Genomic DNA, 27,071 nt, shown 5'->3' with positions numbered 1-27,071 from the left:
TATTGCATAACACATATTCTAGAATTTTCGCTAACTCAATGGTATCGAGGTCACAACGTCACAAGCGGAAAGAGGAGAAAACGAGATCACAGAAAAGCAAGTTGACGTTTCATCAGCAGAGATTTGGTCTGATCACACGGTTGAAACACTTCAGGAGCAGGGAAATGACTAAGCAAGTATCTGTAGCTCAGATAAATAAACTCACTTACAGCAGAAATATGAACGCTGAAATTAATCATAACAAAATTCATACACAGAAAAATAATCGGAATGTATGCCTGTAGCTTTAAAATTATGTCTTCGTGGGCAAATGGAGACCATCACATATTCAGGCAGACGTGTAACGTGCAGAAGTTCATCAAATTCGATTGGCAGTGGTTTATGGAAAGGAACTGTTGCGGGTGGCACAGAAGCTACCTCCAATGGGTCATTTAAGAGTGAGAACAACTGAAATTGAAATTAAAACAAAAAAGTGTTTTATTTAGCCTCGAGTGCACAAGGAAGTATTTGCATTTTGCCAGCCGTGTCCTACATGTCAGGTAATTGGAAAACCAAATTCGCACCTTACTACCGACTGCAAAAGTCTTGATTGTTTGTGTAGCACCCCTACCCAAAACAAAAGGTGGGATTCAGTATTTGTTAACAAAAATGGATTTTTCTAATGAATTTCCAAAGGCCGTTCCATGATGCAATATCACAGCTAAATGAATAATTGAGAGATGACACAAATTTTTCACAAGATACGGACTACCCACAACGATACAATCACATCAGTGTCAAAACGCACATCAACAGTATTCAATTAAGTTATGGACAGCTCGCAATATAGCAATTTAAATCTACTGCATACCATCCTGAGTCACAGCAAACACTAGATTGGTGGCATCGGAAGTTAAATGCCACGTTAAGTACTTCGAGTGAAGACTATTCAGATGACTGGGGCAAGAAAATTCCGTTTGTGCTTTATTGCGATCAGATATGCACAACATGAATCGATCAAATTCAGTCTATTTAAACCAGTTTTAGGCATGATGTGAGAGGTTAGTTAAAATTGATGAAGGAGAGTTTTCTCAGTCAGAATTCTGACACATCGCACCGTAATCTGTTAAATTTGGAGATGCAAAGAAATATTCCAAATTTCACCACCTCAAGAAAACAATACTAATATTCTCATTCTTTAAGACCAACAAAGAACATTAGACAACGACTATTTGCAAACATTACTCTTAAACATATCAGTTACCTCCCAATCTACAACACTGGTTTGATAAAAACACAGTATGAGATTTACAAAAAACTAAAAACGCGATTCATAGCTGGCGTGCACTGTCAATTCTCGATGTCAACTTATCTCTGTCACTTTCCTCTATCATTTTCTCTATGTCGATTTTCCTCACTCGACTTTTCAGTGTCATCTATTCTTCTGCCTTCTGCCACACAAATCTCTGATGGGCAGGGAGCTTTCGAAGAGCTATTCAGTTAGCAGTCGGGTGATCTTGGCCGTTCTCGCAACTGGTTAAAGTGTCCGACTTTATGACCGAAAACATCGAATCGTCTAATTGGTTTCATATACTCAAAAGATTAATATTCAAATTAGAATGCATTTTGCTATGTTGAGACAAAATATAAACTGATTGTCCAAATTCGAATTCATTGTGCACGATAGCAATGCAGCTCAAGGCATTCTTTTCACAACCAAATGCTACCTTTTTAAATTGTTCAGTACACTCTGTGCTTTCAGTCTTTCCTGGCCAGGTTTCATGCTCTCTTAAATGTGCAATATTCACATGCCTGTTCATAATAACAAATTGACCTATGATATAAATTGTAAAAACATTGCAGCATTCTGCAGTGCAGAGGGACCTGGTGTCCTGGTTCATTAATCAGAATATGTTGGTTTGCAGGTGCAGCAGATAATTAAGGCGTCATATGGAACAGGTACACACCCAATGACACAGAAAAAACACAGATACAGACACACATACACAAAACCTTAATCACAGAGTCATTCAGAAACAATATTTTTTTAAATTACAAAAACAAATAAAATGTTTTTGATTCATAAGGGATCAAGCATTATGGGGAAGGGCAGGAGAATGACATTATGGAACATAGCAACCATGATCGGACAGCAGAGCGGTACAAATGACCGAATACTGTTCCTTTTTACACTCTTATTGTATTATGGGATCTTAAAACGTGTCCTTAGAGTCCAGAGTCAATTCAGGCTGCTGAACATTTGATTGGGGATTCAGTGGTAATGTGGGATAGGTTTAAGAGCTTGAATTATAAATGTTGTCTGTAGGTCCCAAAATAATTCGTTCCTTAGTGTGGGTTTAACACACTTTGATCATAATGGATCCCCGATTGAGATAAAGTTGTACCTTTCTCTTTTGCACTGTGCCGTCTGCAGTGCCCTCATCCACAGGGAATAGCAAAAACTGGGTCTCTGTAGATGTTCAATGCTAAACTCAACGAACCTTTGGCCATTGCAATCAATAATTATTGGGCAAATAATTTTCAGACACAATCATATCATCAATGAGCATTCTGAATTAGGCAACAGTCTCGCGGAGCCGAATGGCCAACTCCATGCGTTTCTGTCACACTCAAGCCCTCAACGCCTTTGCGCAGTGAGAGGAAGATCCCATTCAACCAGTCAGGAGACGACCGTTCTATCCATCAGGAGTTACACAGGAATAGAATGAAGCCACTCAGCTCTTTACGTAATTACAAAGCACGGGACGAAGCCATTCAAACATTCTATACTGTGGCGTAGGAGCAGCTTCCCCCTGCTTACCTCAACATGTTCCAATTTGGGGGTCGAGAAACATTATTGTACGATTCAGATCAAAGAGGGAGAAAATGGAAACTGCCTGAGAAGGAATGGTCTGCTGCACACTCGGTCGTTCTCTATCCTCCTCATACCAAACTGGGGGGACAGAAAACTTTTCACTCATCTTTACCACTGGTACAGGATTCCAGACGATGATGCACTGAAATTTCGCCACCGTCTGAATCAAAGGAAATCCGCAAATTCACTTGTTCCAGGTGGAAATCCCATTGCTAACAGAATGTTTGAGCAGAATATATTTCTGGTGCGGAATACTATTTGGGAAAATACCTATATTTTGTCATTTCTCAAGAGCTTAGGTATTGTTTGGACAAAGTCTTTTCACATTGTACAGGCGTGTATCTGTGTTTTGGGGTACAGACAGGAATGTTTGCTTCGACCCCAAGCAGATTAGTCACCATCTCATTGCTGGTGGAACAGAGTCAAAGAATTTGTGCTCCTCATTCGTATTCCCTTTGTTATTTAAAGCCCCTAAAAGAGGGGCTGAGTAGCGTTGCAGTCAGGGAGACCGGAGGGTTTCATGAGCCATCTCTGGGTGAGATGTGGGGCCTGGATTGATAGTGAACCTGGGACTGCAAAAAGGCCAATAGATGAAGCACAATTTTCGGAGGGGGGAACCTCTGTAAAGAGAAAGGAGGGGTCTCTTTAGTACCCAGGCGTATTTTTCACGAGCATTGCCCAACCTACACCAAACTCTATGTGATTGTTTTGATGGGGAAATGATCTCCTCTGTTGCTCTGCACCAGGTAGAAGGAGGGGCACCGGCTGGGTATTGGAGAGATCGACAGGGGTGTAGAGGTGTGTATGTTAAAAAAGATCGGAAGAGGTGTGGTGTCTGAAAGAGTTGAGAATGATAGGAGGCAATGACGGTTCTGGGTTTTAGATACATAGGAATGTTGTAGAGGCTGGAGGAGATCAGAGATATCTGGAGAGGTGTCGGGAAACGTCGAGGTTACGGAGACAGGGAGAGAGGGAAGGGTGAAGGGGTTGGAGGAGAAAACAATGTTTTTTCAAATGTGTAGAACACAGTTTGGTGCGAGACCAACAGTTACTATTGTCGTTTTGGAATATCTTGTTTTCAGTTGCTGGCAACAAATGACAACAAATCAATCGAAAGATATCATAACAGGAAACAGCCTGTGGCTGCAGGAAGACGGACTGCAATAAAAGTTCACACAGGAGCAATATCCAGGAAAGACAATGGGAAGCAATCATTATTAATATGCGTCAAGATAACCTCCGCGACAAAAACAAGGAGATTGGCTATTGTCATCGCCACAAAGTAGTGAACAGTGCAGGAGGAAAGGTCACATTTTCCTTTGGGCTGATTCACAATCCCTGGTAAATACATTGGAGAAGACAGAATGAAAAGTGAACGTAAATCACTGCAAACGATCTTGAATTCTGACCTTCACACTCAGCACAAAATGAAACGTTCATTCGTGCATGTGTGTCTGTGCGTGTGTGTGAGAAGTACAGATATATATCTGTGTGTGTGAGAGAGAGAGAGAGAGAGAGTGTGTTTGTGTGTGAGTGCGCGTCCGCGTTAGACATGGCCTACACAGATGTTGTGATGTTGCTGCACCTATAAATAGTTTACGTTGTCCTTGGCATTTTATTCAGACAGGTCGCCATAGACATAGCCTCTGAACCGTTTATGTTTAAAGAGTTTTAGGGCCAGTTTGATCACAGCTAACAGATACCGCCGAAGGCAAAAAAACTTTGTCTTCAAAAGAAACACCTGTCCAATGAAAGTGGAAGAAAAGGTTTTTCTTTTTTTCCAGCACAGGTTTTGTCTGGTTCGATGTCGTGTTTGATCGTGTGGTTGCTCTCTGAAAGCAGTGAGATAGTTTTAAAGCTGCTAGTCCATACTCGCCAACGCTCTGTGACCTCTTTCCTGTGAGTCCTTTTGTTTGATTTTACCTTTTATGACAAGGGGTATATAAGGTGTTTTTGCAAGCTTTGAAACCAACAGGAGAATGTTGTAATTATCTTTTGGCTTTTCTGATTGTTTAAGTTGATTTGTGATCTGTTCTCTTTGTTCTTGTTTCATTCAGTAAATTTATAAATAAATTATATTTGGTTAAAAACGAAATGGGTTAACCAGCTGCATTCTTCCTGAAATATCTGCAATAAATCTGATTAAAGAAAGTTCTAAAGTTAGGTTTGGGCCACGTTCTTGAAATGATTTGAAGGTTCCTGATCTGATCCAAAACAGTGTTTGTTAATGAGAGAATGGATGTTATTTGCGTGAGTTTGTAAGTTATGGGAAAGGGATTATTTCACAACTTTGATTTTGAGATTTTTTTCACCACCCGAAAACAGATATAAGACGTCTGGTTCCCCTACATCAGACAAGCATTAGCCAAGCAACACTGACAAAATTTATGTGAAATACAGCAGATAATGCAGAGCTGAAACGTGGTAAAATTTGGTGAAACAGCAGATGTGGCAGGGTCAGCAAAAAGACAAAATGCGTTAACGTTTCCAATCCGACATGCCTCTTTTGCAGAATAACAAAGAATGCTCAACAGTTTTCAGGAATACACTTTGGTTAAAGGAGGAATGAGGAGCGTTTGGAAGCTCTCCAATTTCAGTCATGTTGCCCATATAGATCTTCCAGCTTTGTATACTCCATCCGCAGCTCCGAAATCCTGCTTGAACCTCCCCTGTTTGAAAAGGTCGTAATTTTATATTAATTTGTACTTTGCTATCGAATGAACTGGGAAAACAAATAATGAAAGCAAAATAAAAAGAGCCTTCTTCATGATACTGTTGATGCACATTTTTGAGGCACGGAGTCTCCCCAGTATAATGCAGCTGCTCTTTGATGAGAACGTTACGATGGGGAAAACTTGAGGCTGTGCACGAGTAGAGTTTCGCCTGACAAGTAATAAGTGATTCAACTGCGGATTTCTGAGATATTGTTGATGAAATCCTTCTGGCTGAGAGTAACTATGTTATGGCTCTGAAAAGCTAAACATCTTAAGTTGTGAACAAAGCATTCAGAGATAAGCAGGTCTTCACAAAAGCAAGAGTTGTTTTCACCCTCTTGAAGGCAGGAACATGAAGAAGAAGAAATGATCTTTTTTCGGGCAACTGCCGTGAATTTTACGTTTAAAGATTAAGTGAATAGATCAGAAACGTTTCTCGCAACGCTCAGCCTGCACGTCCATTTGCCAAGTGAAATATGCCAAACTAAATTGCACTGAAGCATTGTTCTGGACATCTTCGAAACAGCACAAAACATTTTTTTTTCGTAAGCTATGGTTAAGTTGAGGATAGAGATCATAAATGGATGTGCAAATGGCAGGACGTTTATGTTGGTGTTCAAAAGTGTTGAATCAGATGTTTGGTTTAAGGAACTTTTAGACGGGTTGCTCAAATGGGCAGACCACCAGCCGATCGAAATTTGCCCTGAAAGCTGTTCAATAATGCACTTTGCAAGACGACAAATAGTTACTCAATGAATGGAAGGACGTTCTAAAGCTCTGAGTAACAAAGGGAACTTGGGGTCCTTGTCCATCGACAATTGAAATCGGCACCAAACATTGAAACTGTGCTTCAGAAGACAAAAAAGCTTGTGTCCTTTCCTGCCATGTGTACATCAGTGCAGAGAGCAGGGGCGTTCGATGAGAGTTGTACAAATATTCGCGTATGCCAGAGCCAGATTACAGTGTGCAGTCCCATTAGCCATGCCATACTATGCTGTGAATTCTCTGGCGGGGGTGCACCACATATTCGCCAAGGTGTTTGGTGGACAGAATAAATTTAGCCAGTAAGACAGTGTGGATAGACCTGAGCGTTTTCTTTATAGCTGAGACGGCTTTGTGTTTCCAGAGTGAAGATTATGAGTTTATGAGAGGCAACGGAGCAGAGGAAGTATGTAGCAGTTTATTAAACTGATGGAAAAATAACGAAGAGGATATAATCTTACGTTGTGTGTTTCGGGGCTATCAAGGATTTTGTTTCGCAGCCAAATGGTTTGGATGTCTGGAAGTGGCTGCCGGAGAGTGTAGGGGTCAGTCAAAGTGCTAAATCACACCAATGTTAAAAAAAAATCAATGCGAACTTGAATTGTGATGGCAGAGAACGTCATGGGCCAAGCCTTGGAATGTGGGATGAGTGTCACGAGGACAGTGCAACTTCGTTTTCTTTGCTGTTTTAAACATGACACTATGCATCTAGGAAACGTGTCAACTGATCTGTGGGCAGTGAGTACGGCTTTCCAATTCTTTCTCTTCAGCCAAAAAGCATTGAAACCACACACTAATTAAAAGAATGTGTTTCCGACTTTCAAATCTCTCTGCATGGTTCACGACATGGGAATCGATGCAGGAATGACAAGATATGACATTGCCAAATTTGATTGAGTATGCACATCTGATGTGTCGCAGATAAGGAACTTTTCTGAGCTTGTGATCTTTCCGCATCATTTAATACTGTGCATTAAGTATGGCAAGATGAGACACAAGTAGGTTTGTACTGGGTAATCTGTGATTGTTGGAAATGCAACAGAGAAGCATGAGTGAGGAATCGGGTGGAGGCATGCACCACTTTGAATGGCATTGAGTCGGTGAAACAAAATAAAATCGCGTTTGTCGAGATGTAGTAAGACTATTGCGTAAATTAAAGTGGAAGACTTACTGTTAAAACAATACCTTGCTTAAAAATACAATAAAGTAGACAAGCACGCACACATCGGTGTTTCAGTTTCGTATCATTGTGTGACATATTACATTGAAAGCAATTATTTTGATTGCATTTGCTGTATGGCAGAAGACATATGCGAATAAAAAAAGCAACTTCGCCTTATGAAACACAGCTGTTCTAGCAAATTCTGTGGAAAGAAGACTGTTAATGTTTTCAACACTGATTCTCTTTCTCAGAATACATGAGACAGACCTGAAGACATCAGTGTCATACCACACAGAATGATTGGTCTGAAGCGTTTGATGCGTTGTTTCCAACCTTCCCACCCCCCGGACTACAAACAAGCATTGCTGAAAATCAGTTTCGATTGGCGTAAATTCGTACAATAGTTAGATGGACTGATATGAATGTTGTACTGATTCTAAACGTGATTTTAAATGGGAACGTGGTTTGGAGATGACTGGAATAACATTACCTCTCAGCTCTGCTGAACTAAAGCGCCCCTACGGCTTTATTCACCTCCTGCATTGAGGTGGAGTGCGAGATTACATAGATGGGAGAAAGCAGTATTCGGTTTCCTCCTGCGCAAATCTTCATCATCGGGTGGGTCACTTTCGCATGGCTTCTGACAGGGACAAATCTGAATGGTTTCCACTTTCGCAAAGGGTTTGGATAAACAACATTTCTTTTTGTATGTTATTTACAGAAGCAGTTAATTAACTTAAAACATATTCATAATGACACCACCAAGAAGTAGAGTGGAAGCAAGTGACAAGAATGTTTGGATGGTTTTAACATTTTTCAGGTGATATTTGAAAGTGTCAAACAATGCAAAGTGCATGCGATTAAGTACTTAATCGTCCTAAGGAAACAAATTGTACGTCGGAGTTTATTCGATTATTATTTAAAATGTGAGAATCAACCAAAAAAAGAGAACGCAGCATAAACCCATGTCCAACCTTACACCGTGATAATCAACGTTTTGTTTTTAGTTAGATTGTGACAAATTGCCACTAAATTCCAGCTTTCTGTTTTCAGACAAAGATTGAAAGCTCATATCAATGAATACATTGTGTCAGGATCTGTTTTGTCCAGCGATGACTGCATCAGTTGTTTGTTGTCTCTGTTGGTGGTCCTGCTGCTGATAGTATCGAATACCGCATTGAACAGAGCTGCTGATTAACATAACCAGGATGTACAGAGATGGCAGTTAAAAAATTGATTTTCGCAAACCCGTGTCTGGGATTTCTTTTTGCATTGATCATAGAAATCAAAAATGTACATGATAAATGCAGAAAATTTAGAATGCTTTAACTGCAGCCAATTGTCAGTGACATTGCTGAATTAGATTAGCCTGTGAATTAATTTGTAGATTGATGAGTCAAAGGAAGAAATTTCGTCAAATGAACTGAACAATAACATTGTATTCGGACTCAGAAACCTGTTTACATGCTCCCAAAATAAACCAGGAAATGACATCGGAAATTTCACGGAGGTTACATTTGGGACAAAGATTGTGGAGAAGGGATATAATTTCCAGATTTAAGGTTTGCACTCGCAAAAGAACGAAATTTAGCAAGCCTGGAGTTTTTGGAGGGTTTGGAAAATGTGCAAGTCTACTTAAAAAAACAGAACTCTAGTTTCATAAATAAAGGGCAGCATACAGAAGCAAGAAAGCCTTGCACAAAATATGTATTTCCCAATCACAGCAGTCGTACTTTCATTTCTTCAATTAAAATATACCGTTTACAACCTCTGATGCATCTGTGGGTCAACCGTGACACATCTATTGTACACCTATATTTCATGGTGCATGAATCGAATTGGAAAGTCTAATTTTACTTTCTTGCATACGAGAAGTGATGATTGCAAGATGAGATATTTATTTCTGCTAATGTTACAGTCCATTGCATTTTTTTCTAACTCCGTTTCGTTGATTGTAAACATTCATTACCATGAACGTACAATTTATAAGGTTTGTGGAATATTTCATTTAATTCATACTCTGCAAGTACTTCATAGACATCCTTGTCATTTCCAGCAAAATCAAAATCGACAACTATTAATTATGCAGCAACAAGCCGATGTGAATTTCTTTTTAAATGCACTTTATAATTAAATGGCAAGTTTAAAATCACAGGAAACAATTATAAGTATGGTGAGCTATTTTCCATTAAAAGCAGACGATACACTTCTCAGCCTGCTGAACAACTTTCCCACAATTAGTAGGTCTTTGTATCACTTTGAGGTTCACTTGATAATAATATCCAACATACTTCGAGCGATTCCACTGGGAAGACTGTTGGTACCTTTGAAAAAAACACGCTTTGATGACAGCCTCTTTACTCCTTCTGATTTCTCATCCTGATCTTATATTTCATCACATATAAATTGATTGCAGTATTCCTTTTAATAGTATGTTGTAATATATTTTCAATCAGCATTTCTCATTAGATATTCCCTTTCAACTTTCTACGGCTATATTTTCAATTTGAATTTTGTGACTACCATGCACAGGGTTAATTCCTTCTGCGTTTTTAATGTACTTGCAAATTCTCACTTCTCGGGGACAACCACGCCATTAAATCAGAATTGGAAATTGTTGATTACTACTTTAATAAGCAGTATTCATTGACAAATTCATCTACTTAGATTTCACAAGCAAAGAGAATATGAACCAGTGAAATTTAGTCAATGCATGGTATTGAAACTAATTTACTAATCTCAAGAATACATGGTGTAATTATGAACTTTGTAGCATTCCACTTAAGTCGCTGGAACGTTTTACTCTTATATTTGTGGGAGATTCTTCCAATAATGTCTCACATAGTGTAACGTCACTAATATGCTGCTGGGATCGGGTGGCATTGAAAACTGAGAGACAAAAACTGTGAAATTTATGCGAGGGGTCAGATTTTGAGAATTTAGCTCGAATTCCAGGGCAATACAGTGGAGGGTGTCCTATTTGTCCGATTATATTTGGGCAGATTGTTTGACGCTAGAATATGGCATTGAGTTTGGTCTTCTCATTATCCAGTCGTTATAGTTTTCATCGCACCCTCGCTCTTTTTGGCGTCCACGGTAAGTGAAGTAACGATTTCTAAACTTTACGAGCTGCCATGCTTGACATGTACTCGCCTCTCTGCTCGACTATTCCTGTGGCTGGAGAATACAGTAACCAATTCTGGTGTTGTAGTTGCTGGACCTCCTCCACCGCCAAACCATTATCATACGACGCCTGGAGAAGGAACACCTGAAATTCGGCCTTGGTTTTCTGCAACAACACGGATAATTGTGGACGTCAACAGCTCCCTCATTTCCTGTCCCCCGCCATTATCCCAGTCTCAAGCGTACAAATCGGCATTGCCCTCTGGACCAGTCCATCACTCCTCCTCCGACATATCACCTTGGGCCTCACCTTCACCAACCTCTCACTTTTCCAACCACCTTCCCGCAACTCCATCCCCTCCCAGTTATCTCTCAGCCCCAACCCACACGCCTCATTCCGAATGAAGCGTTTATTTCCAAAATATCAATTCTGCTGTTCTTCGGATGCTGGCTGACCTGCTCTGCTTTCCCAGCACAACGTTCTAGACTCTGATCTCTAGCATCTGCAGTCCTGACTTTACCACTAGACATAAGTCCACCTTGCTTACCACACTGAACAACAACTCAACCAACTGCTAATTGCAATTCTGTCAAACCCCTCCTTCTATTGTCTCAATGTTGCACAATATACCTCAATGTGCTGCGGTGAATTCCGCAATTTTACAACCCTTTTGGAACGGTAATTCATTCTCACCTACGTTTTCTGTCTACCGTCCTGCATTTTATTTCACATGAGGAAGCACCTATTCCATGTTTACGTTATTTTTCGGAGAGCTGAAAGTATTCAATGGCTTCCTTAATGTCTTCACAAAATATCTGCAAGGAGAAACGTGCACATTTGTGCGTATCTATGTCCCCTTCATTCCTTGTAAGATACTGTAAATTCCACTTTGGAAATACAACCAGTCTGACTCAAGATTTGCACACAGACAGACTATAACTTCACAAACCGAATATAACCCGTTCAACTCTGATGGGGTAACCCTCACGAGCGGGACAACGTGTCTGCAACTTATACTGCGTTGACTCCCGACGCATTGCAACAGAAGTCGGCCATTCTGCTCTTGAAGCCGCTCCGCCTTCATCAGGATTATGGCTAAACATTTGAACTCAACAGCCTAATTCTTCTTTCACCCCATAACCTTTGATCCCTGTCGTCTCAGATTCTGTATTACGCATCTTTTCCGATCGCATTAATTGTTGCGGCATTCATTACTTCCGATGGTGATGAATTTCAGAGACTAACTGCAGTTTCGGTGGACTTAAGACTTGTCATTGTCCTATAGAGTGAACGCTGGCTCCTCAGATTATGATCTCCGTGTTCTCGAAATACACTCATACCGTCGGCAACATCTTCCCTGCATCTACCCTGTATAGTCCTGCTCGAATTTTATAACTCTCTGAGATATTTCCCATTAATTCATTTGCACTTTAGTGAAACAATACTAATCAATCTCTCTCCATACCTCAGTGCCATCATTCCTGGAATCAGACTGGGAAACTTTCATTGCACTCCTTCAACAGCTACACCATTGAGAGCAAGATATGTGCAGCATTTATAATTCTATGCACTTACACACCATTTCAAATATTCTATTTTGGAGAAATTAAGGTGAAACTACCTCCAGTTGGTTTTATGAAAACTACAGAAAAGAAACCGTTCTGTGGATTATGAAGATTATCCAGTTGTACCTTCTTGGATTAAAGTGGTACTGGAAAAATTCACAGCAGTTCAGGCAGCATTCAAGGAGCAGGAAAATCGACGTTTCGGGCAAAAGCACTTCGTCAGGAATAGAGGCAGGGACTCCGCAGGGGAGGGAATGATGAGAGAGGGGTGTGGGAGGGGAGAAAGTTGCATCGAGTGCAAGAGGTGAATGGGGATGGGATTACGATGAAAGGTCAGAGACGTGGGTGGGGCAAGTTAGCAAAGTGGACAAGGGGTGTTTGGGGTTGGGGATGAAGGTGCTAGGTCAGAGAGGAGGGACGAGTCGATAGGTGGAAAGAAAGATGTGCTTCTGTTTTCTGTTACCGTCTTTCTGTTTGTTCCAGTTAAAAGTTTAGTTCCTCTTTCTGCTGCTACAGCTGCAAGTGAGACAATTAATGCAACTCAGTTAGAAATTTTTCCACGTATAACGCTAATGAGGCTTTTCTAAGTTTGAATTGTTAATGGTAATTGTTTTTTGGGGATTGAAAAGAGGTCAGCCAGGTGGACTTCATAGAATATTATTTAATATGAGTTAGTCGGGGATTAATGGCTGACAGATGTAATTAAAGTGTCGGAGGTTCTTTCCTCTCTGAGACCTGTCTCTGAGGAAGCCAAACATATGTCAAGTGTTACGCACTTGTCTGAAAGAGTGCCTGGGTAATGGGATGCCAGCCTCTTTGGAGTATTTTCAATGCACAGAAAAGAAAAAAAAAGTGTGACTGAAACATTGGCTCTCAATAATCGCATTGATTGCAGTCAACGTTTCAAGCATCCAGCCAATATTTGGAAAACTGAACACATTAGATCCAAAAGTTTAAAAATTGACCAAGCATGTCTTAAAATAGGTTCTTGTTTCTGATGCAGTTTTGCTAGTTCCAAAGTTATCCTGAGTTTGTACGACACTGTCATTTTAACTCTTACCTTTCCAATATCTGCTCCCAATGACTTTCGGAGATACATTGTCAAGACACGAACACTTTTCAGGACAAAACATGTTTATCCATTCCACATGGGAAACAAAATGTTAGCTTTTCCAACAGAATGAGGACTGTGGGGGTGGGGGAGATTTGAACGAATTTGATGTTATCGTTGTCAATGGGAATTCTCACAGTCGCATCTCCCATGAATATTTTCACCGTGTCCTCTGGATCTCATTGCTGGTTAGAAACGTAATTCATTCGCTGAATAAAGTTTTGCAAAAAGACGACATTGCAAATGGATAGGGATCATCGAAACAGCTGTTAGCAATTCTGTTCGACAATTTGCTCAATTTGCTGTTCCTCATGCGAATGACTTAAGGCTGAGTGAGAGAGTTTTAATCCCGCAGTGCCTGACTAGGCCATGTACGTTGACCGCTGTTGCATTGCTTATGTCCACAGGCAGATCCAAACCACGGCAGACAACGCCGTCTGCATTGCAAGCAGCCTAATTCAGAAACAGACTTGCAGGTAACGATTCCCGTCGTTTCAGCTCCAGCTAGACTGAAACCAAAGGTAATGTCCTCGATGTCTCCAGATCGTTGGACTGACACTGAATAAACAGCAGTGAACTGCGAAACTCACATTATAAGTTGGCATCGTTAATCACAGTCCGCATTAAAACCAGGGGATTATAAATTGGAACTCTTCAGAGCTGCTTCCAGCAACTTATAGAGCGAAATGTCCAGTTTCCTCTGAAATACTGTCCTTTTGTTTTCTCGCGGCCATTCGTACCAGGTTTGCTAACACTGCGCACACTGCCATTCTCGTGAGAGAGTCCATGTATATACCTGGTTTAATGACCAACACACCACCCCTCGACCCCAATGATCTGAGTGCCTGCCCAGTTGTGAAGCTCCAGTGTGGATTAATTCCGACTCTGCATGAAATGGTGCCCAGAATAAGAACCTCGTCCACTCCATCTTTCTCCCTCTCGCGCCATCTCCTTGGCCATATCTTTGTCCGTTATACCTTTCTGTTTCTACACTGATGGGCACGTGGCACTTCGCATCATCCTAAGATCACTGCATTTGAGATCACACTGTTGCAATTGCTTCCCAATACGCCGCTGCCTGCCTCTTGGTCCTCACCCTTGTTTTGCACACATGTTGTTGGTGCCAATGTGCCCGACGACCATTGAATAGACTCTCTGAGAGATCCTTTTACCGAACACCGAGAAAATCGCACATCCTCTTGCACTTCAGAGGAAAGCTTTGAAACCCTTTCTCTCCCCTTACAATTTGTTCACGACTGCATTTCCCACACATTTTCCCATTTACATCTGCAGTGGAGTCAACGGGTTTCAAGCAATTTTCTGTTAGCACCGCCTCCATCCCGAAGGCCCACTCGTCATCCATAAAAATAAAAATCATTTCACTTCTTCTCTGGGGAATATCCATAGTGGGATAGTGTTCCTGCTGAGTCCCCTCTCTCTGTCACGAGGACAAACATCTCCCCTGCTTCCCGGGAATTGCTAGCCTTCTGTGCGTCCTCATAGCCTCATCCCCGTCACCCATTTGTATTATCCCTGATCCAGTCTGCCTCACCGGTAGCGAACTGTATTCCCAGCCCCGGCTCCCGTTAAACATGTGCTCTGAAGAGCTGGGACTGGAGACATCACCTGTTTCATTGGTGGGTCCGAAGGCATGGTATTATTTCTGCTTTTAATCCCATAGTACAGGAAGAGCACCCAAAGATTTGAGCTCGCCTGGCCTGCCTTATGAACCTCAATAGCCTGTATTGCAGTATTCTCCTCGACAACATTGTCTTTTTCCAGTGTGAATACTGACGGAAAATATTAATTTGGCGCCACTCCTGTCTCCTCACATTCACTGCAAAACTTTGACTGCTGTCCTTCACTGACCCTAAGCTTACACAGTATTTCTTTTATTTCTGAAATAGGTGTAGAAAGTTTTAGGTTCTCCTTAATATTACCTGGCAAACACTTCTCATGTCCTCTTCCGGCTCTTCTTCGCTCTACCTTCAGTTCCATTCTAGCTAAGTTGAAACTCTCAGTGCAGTAACTGAGCCTTAACGTCACATCCTCACACAAGCCTCCATCCCTGTCAGGGCAAGTGATTCAACTTGTTTAGTTAACCACGAATCACTCGCTTGACTACTTCCTCCCTGCCTGAAAAGTGCAGACCTATCAAGGAAACGAATTTGCTCATCCTTAATCAAGCTCCGCATTTCATTTGTGCCCATCCCCTGCAGCTTCTTTCCCCATCCTATGCATTCTAAATCTTGCCATTCCCGTCCTAATTGCCTTTCCCTGAGCTATAACTCTTGCCCTGCAGCACATAATATTCCTTTTCTATTGCTAAAATAAACGGAACCGAATTGCAATCATTATCACCAAAGTGGTCATCTATCTCCACAACTAATACCTGGTTAATTACCGAATACCAAATCCAATTTAGCCTCACCTCTTGTTCGCCTGTCCAGATGCTGTGTCAGGAATCCCTCATGCATGCATTAGACAAAAACTGAACGACCTAAAGTGCTCAAATTACACAGTTTCTAGTCAATATTTGGAAATTTCAAGTCCCCAATAACAAGTAACATGTTACTTTCGCTGCTATCCAGAATCACCTTTGTAATCGTTTCCAGTAAGTCACTGGAACTTTTCGGTGGCTCATAGAATAATCCCAACCTCTTCTTTTCTGTTTCACTCCTCAGCCCACAAATCTCAGAAGTCGAGTCTTCATCAAATGTCCGTTCTGTTACCGTAATATTGTGCTTGACAAATAATGCTACACTTCTCTCTCTTTCATCACATCCCTGTTCTGACGCTGGAACCTGCAACGTTCATTCCTGACCCTGCTCTATCCACATCTCCGAAATGGTCATAACATCGAAATCCCAGGTCCGACTTCATGTTGTAAGTTCACACGCTATAATCTAGTTGTTCATTTTCGTTGATGCCTATGTGAAACAAGTCTTGAGATCGTCACCCTCCCGAGTAAGAATTCCAAAAACACGATCGGAGTCAACCTGAACCATGGCACCTTGGAGACAGCATGTCCACTTTAAGTCTCTCTCCTTTCCACAGAAACAGCTATCTGTCTCCCAGCTATGGAGTCGTTTATAAGTGATGGTCTTCTTCCCCTCCACCCAACCCCTTCCGTACTGAGCAACATGGTCAGACTCTGTGCCAGAGATCTGAAACGCCTAGGTTACCTTTGGTAAGTCATCCCCGAACAGTATCAGTAACCACTCTGAAGAGCTGCGATTGCCGGTTTCTCTTCCACAAAATTTCAGTGACAGTCAAATGCAACAAAGCAACACCTCAGGGTAGAAACTGCCACACTGAACAAGGCTCCCCTTATGGCTGCTCTTTCAAAGGCCTCTGAAAATCTGTGCAAGGCATCGAGTCATGCAAAACAGAAACAAAACCTTGAGTCCAACCAGTCCATTCCAACCATAATCCCAAACTAAACCATTCCCACATGACCAATCCTGTTCAGAGTCTTTTGAAACTTTACTTGTTCACGTATCGATCCACATGTCTTCTGAACGCTGTAACTGTAACCATATCTAAGACTTCCTTTGGAAATTAATTTCTCCCACGAACCACATGCTGGTTATTTGAATACCCCTCATGTTTTTGTAAATCTGCTCCACTCACTTTAAAAAACACTCTTCTTATTCAAATCACCCACCATTTGGAAAAGTAACCTGCCATTTATCTTCGCTGTGCCCCTCATGATTTAAAGAGTTGTTCAAGGTCACCCCACAACCTCCGAGTCTCCAGTGAAAAAGCTCCCATCCTCTCTTTGCTACTCAAACACGCCATGTCTCGCAAACTCCTGGTAAATCGCTTTGGTAAACTCTCAACTCGCTTTGGAATACCCACTAATGGACGATGGCCAGGACGCCATGCATTTCTTCAGCTAAAAATATCCACCCGTATCCTTGTTTCTCCATCTTACGACACTACCCAAAGCTCTATGTATGTTTTTATAACCCCTCCCCTCGGTTGTTTTACCAAAATGCAATGCATTGTGTTGATGCAAAACAAACTCCGAATGTTCAGCCTCTCAATCTTCTCCATTCATGATGTTCCACGCCCATAATTAAGCACTTACACCTTCTCTGTCTATTATCCTCGATATCTATGTGTTGGTTGTACACAATAATGCGTAAAGTTTCAAATCCAAACGCTTTCTGTGGCACTGAAATTCACAGACTCATTATTCCCCTGGTTGAACAGAAAGCGAACGAAACACATTAACCTTCCTTCCGGATCTGTTGTTGGTAACGCATGTGCTGCTCTTCTCATTGTCCAAAACTTAACATAGCTCATTGCCAAATTCCTGAGTTTATCCTCCATCGTTTCTCTGAGCTAAGAAATTGCAGTCAGCTTGGCCTTTTGTGTTAGATATCTGTGACTCACTTTCATTCACTTACCAAGCTTCTGAGAAGTCTGTACTCTGAAGAAACCTCCCATAAATGATAAGAAGTCTTCGCCTGTCCACTTAACTCTTGGTACCTCAGTGTGATTAGATTCAATTGCTGACTTTTCGTCCTTTAATTTGGATCTAAGTGCCATCATAGAACATAGAATGTAGAAGATTACAGCACATGACAGGCCTTTCAGCCCTCGATGTCGCCCCGACCTGTGAAACCAATCTGAAGCCGATTCATCCTGAACTATTCCACTTTCATCCGAATGTTTATCCAATATCATTTAAATGCACATTAACTTGGCGAGTCGACTAATGCTATGAGCAGGGCATTCCACGCCTTGAGTGTCTATGAGTGACGAAACTACCTCTGACTTCAGACCTATATCAGTGAGCCCAAAATTGAAGTCTATGCACATCGTATTGGCCTTCACCATCCGAGGGAGAAAGCTGTCAGTGTGCAACTTGTCTAAACCTCTGATAGTCTTACCTGTTTCAATTAAGTCACAGGTTGACCTTCTTCTCTCGAACGAAAACAGCCTCGAGTCCCTCAGTCTTTCCTCGTCAGAACTTCTTTCCTTACTCAACAACATCCTGGTAAATCTGCTGTGAGTCCTTTCCAAAATTCCCCTGTCTTTACTGTAGTACAGTTACCAGAACTGCGCGCAATACTCCAAGTATGGCCACACCAGAATTTTGTACAGCTGAAACTTAACATCATGGCTATGACGATGAATCCCTCTACCAAAAATGCCAATACTACATGTGCCTTCTTAACAGCAATATCAAACTTAGTGTTAATTTTAAGAGATCTTTGCACATGGACACCAAGATCTCTCTGTTCATCTACACTATCAAAAATCCTTCCTCTAGCCCACCACTCTGTATTTCTGTTGCTCTTTCGAAAGTGACTCACCTCACACTGATCCACAGTAAACTCCATTTTCCACCTCTCAGCCTAGCTCTGTAGCTTGTCTAAGCCGCATTGTACCCTGCAACATCGTTCGTTACTATGCACAACTCCAACAACATTAGTGTCATTCACAATTTTCATTACCCATTCTGCTACGCCCTCGTCCAGATGACACACTGCAGTGGCCGAAACAGATCCTTTCATTCCACTACTGACAACTGAACTCAGGATATACATCTCCCATCAACCACAACCCCCTGTCTTCTCTCAGCTCGCCGATTTCTGATCCACACCCCAAATCACGCTCGATCCCATGCCTCTTATTTTTTGTGCAAGAGCTTCCGATGGGGATCCGTTTTGAAAACCTTCTTGAAATCACCCACTTCACCCTTATTCACTAGGAGTTTGCCTTCTGAAAGAAAACAACAAAGTTTAGGAGGTACGATATACCCTTCACAAAACCGTGTCCCGTGTCGATAATCAACTCACTCCTTTCTCGGTGATTATAAATCAATCTCTTCTGACCTTTTCCAACACTTTACCCACAACTGACATAAGGTTCACTGGTCTATAATTTCCAGTGGTGGCTCTCGTCCCCTTCTTGAACAATATGAAAAGCATTTGCTTTCCTGTAGTCTTCTGGAGCTATGCCTGGTAAAGATGAGCTCTAAAGATCAAAGCCAAATGCTGTGCAATTCCAATTCTCAATTGTGATGTTCGACAACAAAATGAGAAGTGCAAAAAAGTCAGGTAATCTCCTATGGGACTGTGCTTTAATTGCACGATATGCCTAATGATTTCCATGGAGCTACAGTTATTAAAATGCGTTAAATCTGTCTTGGACTGGCCGTCATGGAAAATAAAGCTCCTCACTTAATTGGCACTACATTTGGTCCCTGCAACATTGAGGTCTAATTAAACCACTCAACAGAATCTCCAAGATACACTTTAGGAAAATCACAGTATTCACGACAGATCACCTTTGATTTCCACTACCATTACCAAGAACGGAACACCAGATACGTAGGAACACCTCCCTCTGCAATCTTCTCTGCGCACCACTGAGCACCTGATTACTAACTTCTCAAAGTTCCTTCGATGAGAAGAATTCTGGAATAGCAGTGTGAGTTTACTGACAGCACAAGTACAGCAGCAGTTTTTTTTTCTCATCAGGACAATTATGGACAACTAACAAAACACTGAATAAACCAGAAAATTACACATTACAGATTCGTTTTTGTAAGATATTTGGCAAATAAAGACTAAACTTCTCTCAGCAGATCAATGGTTAATTTTATATCATGTCATTGCAAATGTCAAAAAAGCAGTCAGTGCCGGCATTCTGAACTGAGGCGAATTAATCCCATATAACTGGCATAATGGTTTCCGAAATAACTTTTCTTGACAAACAGTTAGAGCAGTCTAGTATTCTGTTTTTTTTCCCTATGCAATGGCTTTCAGGAGCTGCTTGCCATTCTTCCATTTCTGTGTAACAGGAACAAAGATAAAATGGCTGTTGTCCAGACTTTTTTCCGTGACTCGTAAGTAATTAAAAGTTGCCTTATGCCTCCCTGTTGCAGTTCAAATAGAGTTCAGCGATGTCTTCACTTCTCATTTTTTCAGGTTTGTAGTCACTGATGATCTCAACTAATTGACAAGATATCAGAAGTACTGAGCAACCTTGTTCCAGTTGTGTGCGATGTGCTGAAGTGTACTAATGGGAGTGCCTGCTCTGTCATTTCAGTTTCTGAAAAAAAAATCAATGTGTTACCTCGGGTGCTTCTTGAATCGTGTCAAGCATTTAGATCAAATGTGTTCTATATTCAGTAGGATATTTTATGCATGCTCTTAGATATTATCAAATTCTCTTTCAGGTATTGGTCCGATGGAATCAATTAAAATCCTCGCAAAAGATTTCTCAAATGCAGAAACGGGTGTTAAAAATGCTGGTTTTATTGATGCCTCTGTTTTACCAATTGCCTGACACGTATGACATTTCCGGCAAAATGAAAGCACATCTTTGTGCATTAGAAAATGTTTTTCTGTATCAGCAAGACTTTTTTTCCAATTGGTAATTCAAGTGCTTCCTCCAACACTTCTTTTCTGTGAACCACTGGCACTGCACCTTTTTGAAAGTTTGCCCATCCCTCATCCATATATCTTTTGTTAAGATGGTCGCATTCTGAAATACGTTCAGAATATTCTTCTGCATACGCATTTGGATATAATTGTTTCAGTTTTCCATTTTTTGTTGTAACTTAGTTAGATTTTCTGAATGAAAAACATCTTCTTTGTCCTCCACCTGCACATGATTTGGCTCAAGCATTCAATCGAACACAATTACAGACAATTCTCCTTTAACATGATAATATTTATTCATTGATTTCTCATCCTTTTTCCACTGGTGATATTTTGACCTTGTTATCAGCTTGTCAGGAAAAATCTCATGATATATCTTCTGTAATACCTCAGTATTACAGAATTCTGCTTCTCCATTGGGCTTTTCATCACAGCAGGCAGCACACCTACCTGTGGCCCAACTATATTGTTATAAAACACCAATTGTCCTCCAGGAGCCTAGAGTTTCTCCAGTACTCCTATTAATAATTCTCCACAATTCCCTTCACGCTCCAAACTCACTGCGCATATGGAGCATTTCTCGGATCGCCATAAATTCCACGTGATTGCACTTTTTCCAGGACTAGTATTTCAGCGTTACATATTCTCTTCATCCATCAAAATGAAGGATTGATATGATCCCGTATCTCTTAATACTAAATATTCCTGAGGTAGTGTTCCCACTCTATGAGAGGAAATCTTATTTTTGCAAGTAAATAATTGATGAACTACTACCACTTTCTTCACAAGTATAGTCTTTCTGGTGTAGTACGTTCTGGTGCAAAATTATCGCATCCATTGTGATTCATTTTGCAATTTTAGCAACATTCCCTGTCTTATGCTGCTTTCCGATACCTTCTACCCAGTGCTTTTACTGAACCACAAACGCTGTGCACTTATTGGGCCTATTTTATTGCAGTGAAAACACGTCAGCCTTTTCAGTTATCTTCCCCCTTCATGGGTTTCCATTTTATCTTGTGGTAAACTATCTTTATTAACTTGAACAACGTCTACTTTGCCCTTACCAGAGGATTTCTCTTGAACATCATTTCAATTTCACATGTATTGAAATTAATGTCAGAAGCCAGATTTGATCCTTTCAAACTCAATACACGGTGGAACATTGTCCATTCTTAGGTTTCGAAATCGCTGCCTGTGATTTTCGGATAGAATGTCAGATGCACTCATGTCTGTCTTCCTTGAGCTCGTCACATGCCCACCTCCCTTTTCTGATGGTGATGCGGATCCACCACTAACTCTACCGAGCAAATCTCTTTGGGTCAGTCAAACCCGGATCATGAGGGGCCACTTCATTTGTTTAACCTGTTTCTGGAATGAGATGAAAAAGGCTTCGACACTCTCCGAATCAAACGGGCATCCTGCCTGGATACATTTGAACAGACTTCCACCAAGTCTTCAGGGACGATGACTTTGCTCAACATCACTAACTTCCTGACTAAGCGTAACTTTCAACTTCACCTTCATTCATTTACATCAACTTTCCATTAGAACTGCCAAATGTTGTCGACCAAACTCAATCTGTTTCTCCCCATCCTTTCTCTCTCTGTTATCTTTCTTCTGTGAGGGCACTCCTCTCTCATTCTTTTCTTTTTTCTGAGAGTGACTCTGTCCTCCTACTTTTTCCTCTGTCTTCAACTAAATGAAAACTATTTCAGTCCCAGTTCATGGTCAAGCTGCTTCATATCCAATTGAAGCCGAGTCAATTCCAACGTTTCCAGCAAATTTAAATTTTGAACTATTGTTATTACCGTTTCTTTTCTCACTGAGGAAGGTAAAAACAAGTCCACCTTTGTCTCTGCAAACCAGCCTGCCAATTGCAATACCTTTAACTTTATCTTTGCCTTCTGTAAAATGACCAAATTGCTTCATCCGCCACCCGCAGAAAATTCTCACTGACTGAAAGAGCCATTCCACCGCAAAGTACTGTTTAAACTGTTGTGGTCCTGTTCGCCGAGCTGGGAATTTGTGTTGCAGACGTTTCGTCCCCTGTCCAGGTGACATGCTCAGTGCTTGGGAGCCTCCTGTGAAGCGCTTCACACAAGCACTGAGAATGTCACCTGGACGGGATGAAACGTCTGCAACACAAATTCCCAGCTAGGCGAACACAACCACAACAACGTGCATCAGAGCTACAAATCTTTTCCCAATCTTTGAAACACGCAGCAAAAAAGAAACCGACATCTGCTACTCGCCTTTAAGTGCAACTACTCTAAAACCAAATTTGAATGATCAAAACATTCCAACAAAATGCAACTGTACAGGCCTGACCCTCTCAAAGTATTTTCAGAAGGTGGCCCTGACTATTTTTTGTATGAAGGTTGATGTGAAGTGAGTGTTCCCCATCTGATATAAGTCATCAAAGCACTGGAGTTTCAGAAAAAAAACAGTAATTTCAGGACAACAGTTGTCGCCCCAACAAATGAAAACGTAATTTTGAATAACTTAACTGTTGAAATACTACACCAATCAGCTCCAATAGCTATTAGTAATTAACTGTTCCAATACTTGAAAAGCACATGAACATATCCATGGCAAAAACAAATCAAACACAGACTCTTATAGAAGGAAGGAAACAATTTCAAAGACATAACATTCAATATAAATTCAGAAAAGTCTTTTAAAGAAGCTGGCGACGTCCCTGCACTCCACCAACTTGTGTCTGCTGCAGCTGAAATAAAGTCGAAAAAAAGGGAATGAACTGAGAGCACTGGCCATTCCTTTTCCAGCTTTAACCGGAAAAGTAATGCATGAAAATAAAACTCTTGGACTATAACCTGGTGTTTTAGTCGAACAATGACACCTCCAAATCCTTATTAAAATCGACACTACGGCAGCTATGCCTTTATGACCTCTTCATATAAAAAAGACAGAATATCATTTATAAAGTGACAGCATTGTCATCAGCACAATACTTTTTTTTGTGATTCTACTTCTCTCGCAATGGTATTGATATTTAATTCCACCCGCATATTCTTTATCATTAGTTGCTTGCTTAAATATCGTAGAAACTATGCATTCCGTCAGTAAGGAATATTGACATTTATTCAGTGTTCTTTGCCAAATCCCAGGCGTTCAGATGAGCACGAGTAAATTTCCAACTGGTCTGGAATGAGTTACTGGATAAATAGATCGCATTCATCGCATGTGATACATGAAAAAAATATCCAATGTGGTAAGTCAATCTCTTCGTGTGCATTTTCCTCTATTTGTCACTAAGTATGCAATTTCAAAAACTGGATAAATATTCGAATTTGATGAGCTACAATATGCGTAAGGATTCAACATTTGGCAGCGAAGAAGCGCATAGCACAATTGATAAACGTATTATTAACAAAAATAGTCAGGAGTTACTTTTCACAAAATCCAGCTGTCTAAATTCTGAAATAAGGTGATGTACATGACATCTGACGTCCAATGCATAGAGAAGTCGAGAATATCAGGGCCAGATCTTATTTTGTTTCATTGTGTTATTCAAAACAAAAACATTCTAAATGAGCTGAACTAATGTCAGTGATGATTTGACGTAATCGACACAATGGAGGTCTGATGTGTGCATAAATACAGCTGAGCATTTCCATGTGTCGGTCATATGGCAGGCAGAGACCTTCAACAACTACAACAGTCATTCATTTTCAGAAATGTGGAAACCACCGGTTTTGCTGTTGCAAGAGATTTACTATCCACTTCTTGCAGCTGCTGCTCTTCCAGGTAAGCCATTGATCTTGTTTCTTTCCAGTTGATTTTATTTTACCCGTGTAAGCGTTGAATACTCTATTTTTCCATTGTCAGTTTTCACAGAAGATTATCAAACCAGTGATTGAACACTTTCGGCTCCTCCATTTTAAATGGGAGCATAACTCGTGTTCAATTGCCACGCATAATTGCCACCAATGTGCCGCCTGCAAGGAGTCGTGTCGTTCTTTAGACAGTCTGCTAATACCAAACAAAATGATGTCTACAGCAGCATATTAAACCTTTGCGTGAATGTCATGTTTTGTAAATCACTCAAAATGCGTTCACATCCTCTTAATAAATATCTACACCTCTGTATCAATCATGCTTTGCAACATTGCCGACTCTGTCTCTTATATCTGTCTTTATTACAGCGAACACGATGACTATTTTAATTCTTTTGCGAAGAAACTGTGGTCTTTCCAAATGCATCACTGCTTATATCGTGGCCATGGCAGCAGCGGATCTATTGGTCGTCATCAATAATGTTGTAGTGTATCGCATTTTAAGTTATCACTTTCCATTGTCCTTCTTCTCCCTTACACCTGTTTGCAAGCTCATTATATACATGACTGTCATCAGTCTCGATTTAACTGTTTGGTTCACTGTGTCCTTCACATTTGACAGATTTGTGATGATCGGCTGCCAGAGATTTAAAACATTATATTGTACTGAAAGAACTGCAACCACGGTATTAATAATCATTTCGGTCTTGACTTTGTCAAAGAATATTCCAGTTTTGTTTGCATTTGAGCCAGAGGAAATCATTAATGGAATCCAATGGGGCTGCCGATCAACTGGAACATCATCTGCATGGGTAGCGTTGGTCTGGTTTTATAGTGCCTGGCTTGGTTGGCTTCCATTTCTCTTAATATTCTCATTTAATTCTTTAACCATCCACTGTATTGTGATGGCGAATCGAACTCGGATTAGGCTCCATGGTCACAGAAATAAGAATGAAAGCAGTGCAGAGATGGAGAACCGGAGGAAGTCCATCGTTCTATTATTTTCGGTATCCATCAGTTTCATGTTGCTTTGGTTGACATATTCTGCTATTTTGGTCATTACCAGACTGGCAAACTCTAATTATTACAGAGGTGACTTTAACGACCCTGAATATATTGCAACTGAAACAGGAAATATCCTCAAGTTGTTGAGTTGTTTCCTGAATCCCTGTATTTATGCCACAACCCAGAAAAAATTCAGAGGAGAACTGAAGAATGCAATGGAATCGCTATTGAAACAAACTCTCAGAGTATTTATAAAAAATGTGGACAAGAGCAATATATTTTAGCGGAATCTCTTTGCAGCTGAGGCTAGATTTCACCCTGATTTCCTTAATTCTCCGGGTTGTTAAAAAAACTTTGCACAGTTACCCTTCAGATTTTCAATCAGAATTTTGATGTGTGATAATTTCTGTTTCGTGCGAATTTTGATTGAAACATACTTATCAAACACCCATTGAAATTTTCGTCTTCAAAATCAGGTGTCAATGTTCTAAAACCTCTCTTGTGCAGGATATTTTTAAAATAAATACATGAATATAAAATCGATACCGTGATCAAATACGTCAGCATAAAATCGAACTCATATGTATTGCTGTCAGTAGAAATTATCAAAAATAGTATTGCTTCAAATTGGAAACTGGCTATTTTTGTGCACGTTTTGCAAAAAAAGAGATTTTATAGTCTGACGAAATTACACATTGGAACGCCATAGTCGACAACTTCAAACTTGCAAGAAGAAACAAAGCAAACGTTCTTGCGGTTCTGGCTCTTGTATGACACGGAACAGAGCATTAATTCATTCAATAGACTGATCAGATAACCTCTGTCAATCGGCCTACTATGTACACAGGAATAGTGCCGATAACACTCAGTGATGAGTCCATGAACGAAATGCATATTTAGAGAGATATCGAAAATAAGAGCGATCTTACATCTCAAGACTTCTTTTTCGTATTCTCTCGATGCTCTAGCATCCTCAGAGACCTCAGAAATATGCATTGCTATTACTTTAATAAATTTAAGGAAACGACCACAACCGGTTTCTGTGACAGAGAACGCCACTGTCTCTGTTTGAAAACACTCTCTTCATCGCAGTCATATATATTCTATCTCATCTTCCGAGATACTGAAGCATGGCTCCATCGCGCAATAAGAATTGTGGAAGATCTGATGGATCTTACTTTTCTTGTTCTCAAACATAAAGCAAGATTATCGGATGGAAACCCTCAACCTACATATTTGAATAAACGTGATGTATTTTCAGTCACTGTCTAAGGCAAATTTAATGTCTAATCCTTTTTTGCCTGCCTGAAGTTACATTGTACTTTCTTCGTTAACTTCTGAAATTGGTGTGGGAATACCAAATGTGCGAATGCAGGGTCTTGAGGTGAAAGAAGGGCATTTAGTTAAATTCGTCTTTATCTTTACACGCAGATATAAATATCAATGAACAGTTGCTCTCTGACGATTACAACATGATCACATAAATAACGTGTAGTGTCAAAGAGTCACACAGCACAGAACGCGGAAACGTTCATCTAGCCAGTTCGTGCCATCCATAATCAAAAATAAACTAG

This window comes from Chiloscyllium punctatum, chromosome 35, assembly GCF_047496795.1.
Source record: "Chiloscyllium punctatum isolate Juve2018m chromosome 35, sChiPun1.3, whole genome shotgun sequence".
NCBI lineage: Eukaryota > Metazoa > Chordata > Chondrichthyes > Orectolobiformes > Hemiscylliidae > Chiloscyllium > Chiloscyllium punctatum.
This window is presented reverse-complemented; position numbering follows the sequence as displayed.